General features: G+C 47.9%; 1 protein-coding gene across 14 annotated transcripts in view; it reads left to right on the top strand.

Annotated features, from left to right (window-relative positions):
• The window catches only part of SORBS1 (sorbin and SH3 domain containing 1), a 238,976-nt gene that overhangs the window by 22,354 nt on the left and 204,097 nt on the right, over positions 1–12,525 (top strand). Inside the window, exon 2 of one of the 14 annotated variants that reach the window (XM_079899517.1) lies at positions 8,987–9,041. The exons of 12 other annotated variants lie outside the window; for them this stretch is intronic. The gene's annotated coding sequence lies outside the window, so the exon portion shown is untranslated. Of the gene's footprint in view, positions 1–8,540; positions 9,042–12,525 lie in introns of those variants that run through there. One more of the 14 variants, XM_079899515.1, reaches the window with a different exon arrangement.

Here is a 12,525-nt window from a genome sequence, read left to right on the forward strand (position 1 = left end):
ACGTTCTCTGTCCCAGTGAATTATCAGTAACACCTTCTTTCATGCTCAAAAGTACCCCAGTTTACGTGATAAATGATTTATTCCCCTAAAGATTAGATTCCCCTAAAGATTATTATTTCTTTTTAGTCTCTTATGTAGTCCTTCCAATATTTCTATATGCAGATAGATATATAAGGGAGGTGATATACATTGCCTTTGTCACTTAACAGTATGTCCTGGAAAACTCCTTATCAGCAGAAATGGAGTTTCCTCATTCTGTTAAACTTTGGATTGGAGTCTTTGGATAGGAGTGTTTGTAGAGACTGGGAGGCAGTGACCTTTCCCTTGGTTTATCAATTTAACTGCTGTTTAAGAGTTGCTTCTGTTTACCTAGGGAGAAACAAAAGGCTGTGGGAAATGAAGCCAGCTTCCTTCACTAGGAAAGCCAGTTCCGTAGTAAACTCATCCAGGAAGCATTTATTAAGCACCAGCTTTATGCCTAAGATGGTGTTAGGCACTTTGGATGAAATGGGTCCTCCCTGCATCTCCAGTTGCCTAAATGCTTCAAGATCCAGCTCACATACCTCAGCCCCTCATGAATCCTTCCCTGATTCCCTGGCCAGAACTCTTTGGCATCCCTGTGCCTCCGCTTACCCATCCATTGTCCGTCCACCCACCCATCCATCCATCCATCCATTTATCCATTTCGTGAAGCAGCCTTTACCGAGTGTTTCCTGTGCCAGGACCTGTGCTAGAGATGAACCAGATGATGAGTCCCTTGTTGTCGGAGACAGAGAGAGACAGATGAACGAACAGGCGATTACAGTTCAGTGTCGTAGCTGCAGATCGCAGCAGCATCATTGCTCAGCTTGTGGGGAAGCACAGGGAGACGGATGCCTGTTTACTGTTGAGCGTGGGGGAGTTGGCGAGGCTTTCTGAAGACACTTCCCCTAATGGGACTTGCTTTTTACTTTCTACTGTAAGTATTTGCCTTATCTTCACTGGTACACTGAGGTCCTTCATGTTCTCCTCAGCTCTGGAACCCTTCTCCTGTCACTTCGACCCCTGGTGTAGTGCTCTGCATTCAACAGCCACTCAGGTATTTATTAACTGAAAAAAGAGGCCCAGATTAATTAGCCTCAAGGATCCTAACATGAAAAAGGGTAGGTGAGATGTTCTTCGCTGCCCATGGCCTTCGTGGTTTATCTAGACAACTGGTATCCTCAAAGGTCTCTCTAAATTAGTGCCTGCCCCTCCCGTCAGTCTTTTTTTTTTTTTCCACACTAAGCGGTCTCTGTCCCCACTCCACCCGTTACCATTGCCATGACTGACTGATGCTGAAGAGGAAGAGCTGTGTGAATGGAGCCCCAAGTCCCACCCCCTCTTTGGTCTTGGTTTCCCCCTTGGAAGGAGGGGGGTTAGGGTCCAACCCCTAAGGACACTGCACCTCTGACATTTAGGAAACAATACTTTCAGGAATCAGCCTGGTGCCTCAGCCAGCTCCTTCTTTTATCTTCTAATAAATCCAGCTTCCCTTGAAGTTTCCTGGTGCCACAGGGGGTGGTCCGTGCGTGATAAGAGATGGCCAGGCCAGGAAGATGACCTTTAATAAAGTTGAAAGGGCCACTGGGAGAGCGGGGATGACGGGCCGTGTGGCCGTGAGCCGCTATGCTGTGTGCTGTGCTTGGCACTGAAAGAAGATCCAGGTAATGGCTCCAGCTGCTGCTGCAGAGGAAACCAAGAGAGGCGGATTGTCACAGGAGAGGGTTCTGGCAGAATGGTAGCAGACGTTTCCCTGAAACTGTGCCGAGCAGCCTTTCGTGGGAAGAGGTAAGGTTTGGTTGACAACTCATCCTCCCCTCTCTTGCCTCCTTTGTTCTTTCTGCAGTAGCTTTGCACAGGAAATAGGAAGCCGGGCCAGCGTTTCTCTGGTTAGTCCATTTTGGACTGACAGAGTTTGCCTGTGTGCCTGGCCCTGCACTGCGTCTCTTACATTCCATTAAAGCAGTGGTTCTTCTGCTTTGGGGAGCATCAGAATCACTTGGGGTACTTGTTAAAAATGCATATTCCTCCCTGGTGGGACCCAAGAATCTGTATTTTCAACACTGTCCCCTAGGTTTGTACAGGTTGTCTGAATATCTTCAGCTGCTTGTAACAAACTCCAACTCAGATTGGCCAGCAGTAGGGAAACTCATCATCTCTCAAACAGGAGTGGTGCCCTACTCAACTCCACGACCCGCCATTCATGTGGCCTGCACTGTGGATTATGCCCCCCTCCCGCCGGAGCTGTGCAGTGGGGGCGATTCTGAATCCAGAGGTTGGGTGGGCTTTGGGGTTAATTCAGTGGCTCCGTGATGTCAACAGAGCCCCGAGTTCTTCCCATCTCTGCCATCTTGGGTGCTGGCTTCATCTGCAGGCTGGGGATAAGACGGCTGCAGCATTTCCAAACATTTTAGTCAGACGCAACCACATCCAGAGGAAGAAGGACATAGATCAATTCCCGGCCCTCTCTCAGGCATCTGAGGCACCTCCAGCACCTTCCACGGTGCCTCCTTGGCTGGAGCTGGGTCCCATGATCACCCCAGGCCAATCACTGTTCACCAGGAGGCAGCCGCACTTCTGGAGTCATCTGGAGCAGGGCTGGGTACCTGGACAAAGTGGAGGGTCTGTTAGGAAGGAAGAAGGACCGGGGACTAGGGGCTGGGGAGGCAACCACCAGGGCCCAGTGCACAGGTGGTTTGCAGACCACAGGCTGAGAAACATTGCCTGACGTCATCCTGAAGGGCTGGGGCTGTTGGTAAGGTTCTCTCTGTCCTGCAGATGAGGAAATGAGACTCACTGAACTCCAGGGACTTGGAGATAACACGCCGCCAGAAGGTTGTGGGTTGGGAGTGAGGGAACTGGGGTGTTTGAGAGGCCTTTTTAGCCCTAGGAGAGCAGTCATCATCCTTTTTTGCTTTCCTGAGGTGTCAAAGCAGCCTCCTTCATTTCTGATTTCTCCTCCGACTGCAATTATTCACGGCTGGAGGCCTATGGGAAGAATTCTCTGGGCACAAAAAAACGATATATTGTGCTTCCCCCACATCCGTGTGCCCAAAAGCAGTTGAAAAAATAGCTCCAGTTTGGGGGGAATAGCCTGTCAGCCCCTGTGCTAGGTGTAGTAGCTACGTGATCTTGAATCTTGGCAACAACCTCTTCAGTTAGGCTTTATTATCTATATTTTCCGGATGGGGAAACTGAGGCTCAAGAAGGTGAAGCTGACTGGTGGGTCGCACAGTTTGGTGGTGGAGCCAGGATGGTTGACACCCTCCCTCGAAGTCGGTGCTCCCCCCTCCACACTGCGTCTTCTCAGCCGCTGCCAGCCTGGTTATGCCCCATAAGGAAAGTTCTCAGGGAAAGGGGTTTTAGTGTCAAAACAGTTCCAGAGGAGCTGAATGTTTCCTGTGGGAATAATTCTCAGGGCACTAGGAAAAATACCCTGAGCATAATAAACACAAGAAAGAAACAGGAAGTCTGGTTTTGTTATATAGCAGCTAAAATGTGAATAGGAAAAACTCTCCAAGGAGCCCAAAGCTTTGTTAGATTGGAAAATGGAAGGCCCTGACTGAGAGGGTAGGAAAACCACCCTGGGTTCTCGAGACGGTGGGTCAGTGGTGGACAGTGTGGCAGCGAGAAGGAGAGCTGGCTGCAGAGTCTGAGTGTGAAAGCCTCACTTTCCCCCCAGTCCTACTTTTGTGCTGTGTGACCTTGGGCAAGTCACTTAGCCTTTCAGAGGAAATGGGGTCCTGGCTGGCACCTCACCAGGCAGAGGGAACAGAGAGGTAAAGGGTGGGGCGAGCCTTGCCAGCTGGGCAGGACTTGCAAAGGTGAGAGTGTCAGGGTATCAGCACAGAGTAGTCCCCTTGAAGTGGTAAACTTAGTGCAGCTCTAAGGTTGTGAGCTGTTAGTCATCTCCAGCACAGGGGCACATCACAGCCGGTGGAGGGCGGGTGTCTGGCTGTGGCCTCACCTCAAGGAGAAATCAGCTTTGCCTGAAAAGCCTCCTTTTGAAGCTCTGGATGTTTGGAGTCCCTCCCTGGGTGTGTTGCCTGGCCTGTGCCTTGAGGAGTATTGTCCGCAGATGCCCAGGAGGAGAGGGCAACAGTACGAAGTGGGCAGAGATAAGTGCCCTGGGCTCAGTTCAGAAGGTACAGACCATGGCTACTGTGGGAGGACCCCGGGGGCTCTGGAAGCTGTGGGTATGCTGGGAGGAGGGAGCTGACAATGTGTTGATGATGGACCACAGGTGTGTGTGGGTTTGGGAAAATCGACAGGTGAGGCCCTTTCCAAGTGCAGCCAACAGACCTCTCTGATGGTGGTAGCACCGGAGAGACAATGACTTGACTTTTCAAACATGAACAGAGGAAATAATAGGGGTTTTTCTTTTCCCCAGGGAAGCACATCTGCAGCTTCCTAGGGTTTTGAGTCTGCAGCAAGGTATTTAAGATTAGCTTCTCCCAAAACCATAATTCAAGAAGGCACATGCACCCGAATGTTCGTTGCAGTACTATTTACAATAGCCAGGACATGGAAGCAACCTAAATGCCCATCGGCAGATGAATGGATAAAGAAGATGTGGTACATATATACAATGGAATATTACTCAGCCATAAAAAGGAATGAAATTGGGTCATTTGTAGAGACGTGGATGGACCTAGAGACTCATACAGAGTGAAGTCAGAAACAGGAAAACAAATATCATATATTAATGCATATATGTGGACTCTAGAAAAATGGTACACATGAACCTGTGTGCAAGGCAGAAATGGAGACACAGATGTAGAGAACAAACGTATGGACACCAAGGGGGGAAAACGACGAGGAGGTGGGGTGGGGGGGTGGGATGAACTGGGAGATTGGGATTGACATGTATACACTAATATATATAAAAATAGGTGACTAATAAAAAAATAAATAAAAGATGAAAAAAATTAGTTTCTCCCTCTTATCCTTCCTGCCCCCTCCCATTTATTGAACACCTTGTAAACATTTGTTGAGCAACTTCTGCTTGGCAAGCTGAGCTTGGGGCCCAGGTTTCAAAGACCAAAATCATTGCCCTTGAGGAGTCTCCTAGGTAAACAGGATAATTACAAAGCTGGGTGATAAGTGCTAACAGGCATGTACAGGGTCCTCTGGGAGAGTTAGGAGGGAAGGACAGTTATTTCTCAGAGGAGGTGACCCCTGAACTGGGGCTGGAAGGCTTGGGTGGGGAATGTACCAGGTGGCCCAGCCTTTTGGAAGGCATTGTAGGCAGAGGTAGGTAATAGCTTTCATCTGACCATAACCAAACTCATGAGCGCCTGCTATATGAGTGGTGATGCAGAAATGAATGGGACTCAGTCCCTGCCCTGCAGATGCTCACAGGCAGAGGTGACTAGAGCTCTGTTTAAGAAGCTAGCTTGCTGTCTGCTGCCCTAGGGGTTGGCCCTGCCCTTCAGCAACTGTGGCATCTATTTATACTTATGGATTTCTTCCTGGTGGAGCCAGCCCTGGATTTAGGAAGTTGGACTTGGGCAAGGAAGGTACTATCACCTCTCTGGGCTTTACTTTTTTCACTTATTTATAAAAATGGCTGTTGGACCAGGTCAGTTTTCTCAAGCAGTGGCCTAGGGACCACCTGCCTTAGAACGTCACAGGGTGCTCCTTGAAATACTGGGTCCTGGGGAGGGGTGGGGGGTAGCTCCTCTCCCCATTCATATACTGTCAGACTCTTGGGTGTGGGTCCTGGGATTCTGCTTCTAACAGGCACTGCAGCTGATGCTTAGACATCTTAGAGTTTGGGGAGCTGGGCTACATGATCTCAACCTCTGATCCTTTCAGCCCTAATCTCCTCAGCCATATATATGACCACAGGAACTGGAAAAATAAAATGTTAGCTCACTTGATGTTTTATCCTAGGTCTGATGCCTTCAGCAAACTGGCCCATAGTTTAGGTGTCCTAATTCTTTTTTTTTTTTTTTTTTTTTGGCGGTGCGCGGGCCTACTCACTGCTGTGGCCTCTCCCGTTGCGGAGCACAGGCTCCGGACGTGCAGGCTCAGCGACCATGGCTCACAGGCCCAGCCGCTCCGCGGCATGTGGGATCCTCCCGGACCGGAGCACGAACCCGTGTGCCCTGCATCGGCAGGCGGACTCTCAAGCACTGCGCCACCAGGGAAGCCCTAGGTGTCCTAATTCTTGACGGTGTGTGCTTGTGAAGTGTTCAGCAGGCTGGCTTTGATATTCCTTGAAGAAGAAAAGCCTTGTTAACATGCACCTGAATGTGACCGTCAGAATCTGTTTATGAGCTGAATCATTGCAATAAACACCCATCTCAGCTTTTCAACTCTGGCTTTGGAGTGTTTGCCCAGCTTCCCTTTTCTGAGTCATTCTGCCTCGGCTCCTGCATTCTGACGAGGTCATTTGCATCGTCTAACATGGAGCCACAGGTTTCACCTTCTCTTTGACAAACGGCATCTCCGCTTTGCTTCCCCTCCGATCCTGATCATCTTTGTGAAGTTATTAAGGGAGGCTCATAATTTTTTAATAGCTGCTACGCGTGTTCCCCTTGTTTTTGGTATTGTGTCTGAAAACACAGTTTTTAGTGTTCAAAGCAAGTAAATTAGGGCTTTATATGGCTGGCTGGGAGTCTTCCCCAGTTTCTTATCCTTTCCCCTCAGAAATCTCCTAATAGCCCCTAAGATTCCACAGTGCTGGTGACTTTGCGAAGCTGTTGCCTGAAAACCGCTCTCAGCCTGACCCCTTCATATCACTCAGGTGTGAAAGAAATGGTCTTAGGTGAGGGCGTTGTATTTTGTCCCTTCATAAAGATAAAACCTTGGCACCTAGGATTTTAGATCTTAAAAATTAAGATCTTGGCTCACTTCTCATTCTGTTAATCTGTGCTGTGGTTTTCCTTGTGAAGGTTGACCTGTAAACACAGAATTTTACACTAGTAAATTCTGGTGAAGCCCTCCACATTACCCAGGTGGAAGAAATCCAGAGCTGTCCTGAAACTGTGAAAAGTGGTAAACGTAGGTGTGCTGCCCCAGAGGACAGGGCCGGCGTGAGTCTCCCCTGTATTCCCCGAGGTTCTTGTGCAATTCTCTGCCCACAGTGGGTGCCCAATAGGTGGCTGCTTGAAGAATGAATTTTAAAAATATGATAGACCAGTAATTAAACTGGTGAAGACATGGAATTAAAAGGGGGGGAATCAGTGTGATTTTGAATTTGCCCTTGGATATTCATTAAGTTTAATTTTCATGGAAATACCAGTTAAATGCAGGATTAGTTGCAGTGCAGACTGGCAGAGAGGAGAAGAGGCAGACGTCGTCGGCATTTTAAGTACTTTGGTACCTCTGTTAGTTGTTTGTTATTTGCCAGTCATTTTGTTAGATAATTCCCAGGGACTGACTGATGAGCCCCCTTCATTTTGTGTCCAGGGAAACTGAGGCACAGGAGTGAAGTAATTTCTCTAAATTTATGTGGTGAAGCTGTTGGCAGGCTAGTGGACCCATACTGAAGAAGGATTTAGAGAGTACCTCCTCTCTACTGGGGTGCACGAGAATCAAAGTTTAGCTTTGCAAAAATTGTTAGAGGTGAAGGAGGTTCCCTTGGAACGTAGAATTGCTTTGTGACATTTCTGTCCCTTGGCTTGTTGGCTTCTGCTGGTGTCTCTCCAAGGAAGGGGAGCTCACTATTCACTGAGGCAGTTCATTTTATTTTTGAATGCTTCTAATTATTAGAATTCTTTAATATGAGTTGTCATCAACTCGTCTTATAATTTCCTCCTTTGGGCACCATGTCTCAGTAACAAGATAGACAAGGTTCTTGCCTCCTGGAGTCTGGTATTCGTATAGTAGAAGGAGCATTGAACTAGATGTCAGCAGTACAAGGCAAAGACATTTATTAAAAAAAAAAAGAAAGAAAGAAATGAAAGTTTTGTATCGCTTGCAACCTGTATGAACTTGGCTAAGACACTTGAGTGTCTGTTCTCACTTCATTTTGCAGAGGACATTATCCCATTGGACCTTCCAAAGCAGTGAACGTTCCCTGGGGTGACGTGCCTTGTAAAATGTTAATTGTTATCTATTACAAGGAGTAGTGGTAGCTCTTGCTTCCAGAGCAGTAGTTCTAAAAGCGTGAGCCAGCTGCATCAGCATCACCTGGGAAGTTGCTAGAAATACAAACTCCTCAGCACCACCCCAGAACTGCTGACTCAGAAACTCGGGGGTGGGGTGGGGCTTGAAAATTGTTTTAAAAGGGTTCCAGGTGAGTCCAATGCCTGCCCTTGTTGGAGAGCTACTGTAGACCAGGGCAGTAGTTCTCAGCCCTCACTACATATTGGATTCACCTGAGAGAACCTGTACGTGCTGCGTCCTGCGTCAGAATCTGAAGGCGGAGCTTCTGCAGAAGCTGCTTGTGTGATTCACGTCTGCAGCCGGGAGTTGGGGGGGCTGAGGAGCACAGACGGTTGAGCTGCCCAGTTTGGTCTCAGTCTTGGCTGTGCCCCTTATCAGCTTTGTGGCTTTTGGCAAGAGGACTCTGGCCTCAGTTTGCTTGTCTGCGTAAAAATGCCCATCCCTTAGGGCTGTCGTAAGAGTCATGTGGGATGATGAGTTTAAGTATCCGAGGATGTGTCCCGGCTGTGGTGAGTAAGGACGGAACTTACTGGTGGTGGCCCTGGGTATTTGAAGGTGACGGTTCTCATTTCTCCACACTAAGGCTCTTTGCCTTTTCCTTCTAGGGCGTAATTTCTAGCCTCCTCTTTTGGGAAATCCCATTTTGTCCATGACTCTCTTTAAAAGGCAGTGTCCCATTTGACAATACCCGTCGCAACTACAAATGCAGCCACTTTTTGTCCTTGTAATTCCAGTTTTTGGAATTTGTTCTACAGGTATGTCTGCATATGTGAGAAATGATGTGTTTGTTTCTTACAACATGATTTGCAGAAGCAAAAGACTGGGATAACCTAAATGTTCATCAATCTAGGGTCTCCAAGCTTTTGAACCCTGTGGCTGTGGAAGAGAATGAGGCTGCTTCTCAGGTACTGGCGTAGAACTCTATAGGATATGTTTTTTAAGTGAAAGAGGAGAATATATGCTTATTTGCTTGTATATACATGCAGTGCATTTGAAAGAGTACAACAGAAATGGGTAATGTTGGTTGCCTCTGAGGAGGAGACTGGGTGGAATAAAGATTTTTCACTATAACCTATTGGGTGCTTTTTATTTATTTTTAAAATAAGTTTAATTTTTGGCTGTGTTGGGTCTTCGTTGCTGTGCACGGGCTTTTCTCTGGTTGCGGCGAGTGGGGGCTACTCTTGTGTTGCGCGGGCTTCTCACTGTGGTGGCTTCTCTTGTTGGGAGCACAGGCTCTAGGCGCACGGGCTTCAGTAGCTGTGGCTCATGGGCTTCAGAGCGCAGGCTCAGTAGCTGTGGCGCACGGGCTTAGTTGCTCTGCGGCATGGGGCATTTTCCTGGACCAGGACTCGTACCCATGTCCCCTGCATTGGCAGGCGGCTTCCTAATCACTGCGCCACCAGGGAAGCCCCGGGGTGCTTTTTAAATGCTGTGATTTTAACCCGCTAAAAAATTAAAAGTGTGGTGTCCTAGCTGAATCCTGCGCTCATGGCCTGACCATTGTGGGATAGAGTGGGAGTATTACCATTTTCTTCCATGAACTGGACCCTGTCCTACTTTTGATGCCATTTAAGATTGCCTTACTCTTGGCACTGTGAGCTCCGAAGAACCTTGCGGTCAGAGACTGCACCCAGCTCTGTTTCACGTGGATGGTTGCCAGGGCAGGTCTCATGGACTCGAGGAAGTTTCGAACTGCCCCCGCCCAGCCTGTACTTGCACAACAGGCTTTGTTTTTGGCCCAGAATGCTGGGCTGTCGGGACCGTTTGAATCTTGATTCTGCTGGCTATAACGTTAGCTCCTCTTTGCTGTTTTGTGCCGTCTGGGGAGTTGGTGAGCCTGCCTCCTGAGTCTGTCTTTTGTCAAGTCATTGTTGAGAAGACATTGGACAGGGTGTGGCGAAGAATCGAAAACTGTGTTGTGCTGTCGGTAACCTTTCTCTAGCTCGTCATCAAGCCACTGGAGACACTAGTGTACACATCTTAGAGTGCTGACCCCTGGGCTAATAGGAGGACAGACCAGGAGCTCAGTCAGGTGTAGTAAGTGCCGTGAGAGGGCTGTGTACAAAGTACAGTGATGGCCCACAGAGGGAGTGATGTACATTCTGTAGGGGTAGTTGTTCAGCTGGCTAGATGGGCATAGCCTTGCACAAGCTGCTTGACTACTTCACTAACTTATGTAGAAGTGAATCACAAGAGTTTTTAAAGATGCTTTGCTGAAGTCAAGATACGTGATAGCTCTCGCATTTCACCTGGTCTACCAACTTGGTAATCACAACAAGGAACAGCTGGTTGCTTTTTGGCACAGCTTGGTCATCGTGGACTCACATTGCCTCTTCCCCATGTTCATTCCTTTCTAAATGTCCCCAAACCATTTGTTCTCTACTTTTGCCAGGAATCATTGTTTGTAGTTATGAGGGCTTTTTTTATTTATATATAAATTTTTAATTTTTGGCTGCGTTGGGTCTTCATTGCTGTGCCCGGGCTTTCTCTAGTTGCAGTGTGCAGGCTTCTTATTAAAGTGGCTTCTCGTTGCGGAGCACAGGCTCTAGGTGCACAGGCTTCAGAAGTTGTGGCACGTGGGCTCAGTAGTTGCGGCTCCCGGGTTCTAGAGCACAGGCTCAGTCATTGTGGTGCACGGGCTTAGTTGCTCCGTGGCATGTGGGATCCTCCCAGACCAGGGCTTGAACCCGTGTCCCCTGCATTGGCAGGCGGATTCTTAACCACGGCGCCACTGGGGAAGCCCTATCAGGGCTTTTTATTTGTAGATGTCAGGATCACCAACTTTCCTACTTTAAAATCGGGACGTTTGCCCCTGTCTCATGCCATCGGGCCCCTTTCTTCTTTTGTGATTTTGAAGTTGATCAATTGCAGTCCTAAGAAACTTTTATAGTCAGTTAAATATGCATGAAAGAAATTATACGTCGTCTAAAGAAAATTTGGAGCCACATCAAAAAGTGGACGGAATGCTAAAACCAATCAGTCATGGCACGACACTCCAGCTCAGCCCCTGCTAACATTTTGGTGTTGTTACCGCCAACTATGTGAAAAATAATCAAAGCTTACAATCAGACTGCTTGGAACGGCTGTGGTTTACAGGGGGAGCCTGACGCCTAAGCTAACGAGTAAAGTTTTTAGAGGAGCATGATTCAAGTGTGTTCAGCGGGTGGTGGCAGCATCAGGAAGAAAAGGGGTCAGCTTCATCTAGGCAAGGAGGTAGCTAGGAAAGGCTCCACAGGACAGATGACCCTTGATAAGTAAGCAGAAGTAGTAGCTGGAGGGAAAGAAAACAGAATTGTATATAAGCCACAGTCATAATCGTGTGCTAAACATACATGAAAAACACTGCAAGGAAATGTCCCCGAATAATACCACAGTAGGAGTGTTGGCGAGTGGGGTTTTATTTTCTCTGTTTCCCAAATGGGAGTATATTGCCTCTTGTTAGTATTTTTCTTAACACCACGCACATGTGCCGGGTCTTCAGCGACTCAGGGTTAGCAGAACTTGGCTGCAGGCCTGCTGCAGAATCAGGAGCTCGGAGCCAGGCTGGCAGTGTTCACGCAGCCCTGTCATTTCCATTGGTGGTACCTGAGGTTGAAGTAGAGAAGCTAATAATACAAGGTCAGACCTTGCTTTTCTGTGCTGAGGTCTTACGTAGCAAGTTACTTTCAGAATGTTCCAGCGCCAAAGCTTGAGATAATGGTTGAGGACGTAAGTGGCGTCACTGGGGGCACAGAGAATGTTTACATGCAGGCTTCTCCCTTCCCACTTCCCTCACTTAAAAATCATGAAAAGCAAATAGGTATTTACTGCTGTCGTTCTCTGTGATATTTCTGGCACATAGATTTTCCCAGCCTCAGCATTGATTTCCACTGACCAGATCCATACACAGAAGGGAGGGGCACCTGCAACTGGGGAGGGCCCTGCCACAAGTCCTCCAGACATTGAGTCCTGTCTGATTCAACTCTACCACCAGGAAGAGGAGAAGAGTTGTTGGACTTTCCTGGGTCCAGATTTTGGCTTTGCCTCTTACTTGTCATGAAACTGTAGGCAAGGTCTTTGAGCTCAGCTTTTCATCATTAAACTGGGATGATAAAATTGACCTCAACATTTGTAAGGATTGAACCAGGTACTTAAGCACTGGTCTAATACCTGACCTATGAACAGGTGTTGATACATCATGGCTACTCTTATTATTTGATTGTCAGCCCCTCAGGTGTGTCCTATATGTGGTCGTGCAGAAAAAACTGGCCCTGCTCTCATTATCAGTGCTTTGCACCCATGAATCTGTGTATTGACGTGAAGTTGGCAGGGAGTGGGGTGCTAGTAGTTGTGGTTGAACAACGTAAAATAGTATTCGGCAGAATTTCACTTCAGAGGTCACTTTTTTAC

The sequence above is a fragment of the Stenella coeruleoalba genome, assembly GCF_951394435.1.
Source record: "Stenella coeruleoalba genome assembly, chromosome: 16".
Taxonomy (NCBI): domain Eukaryota; kingdom Metazoa; phylum Chordata; class Mammalia; order Artiodactyla; family Delphinidae; genus Stenella; species Stenella coeruleoalba.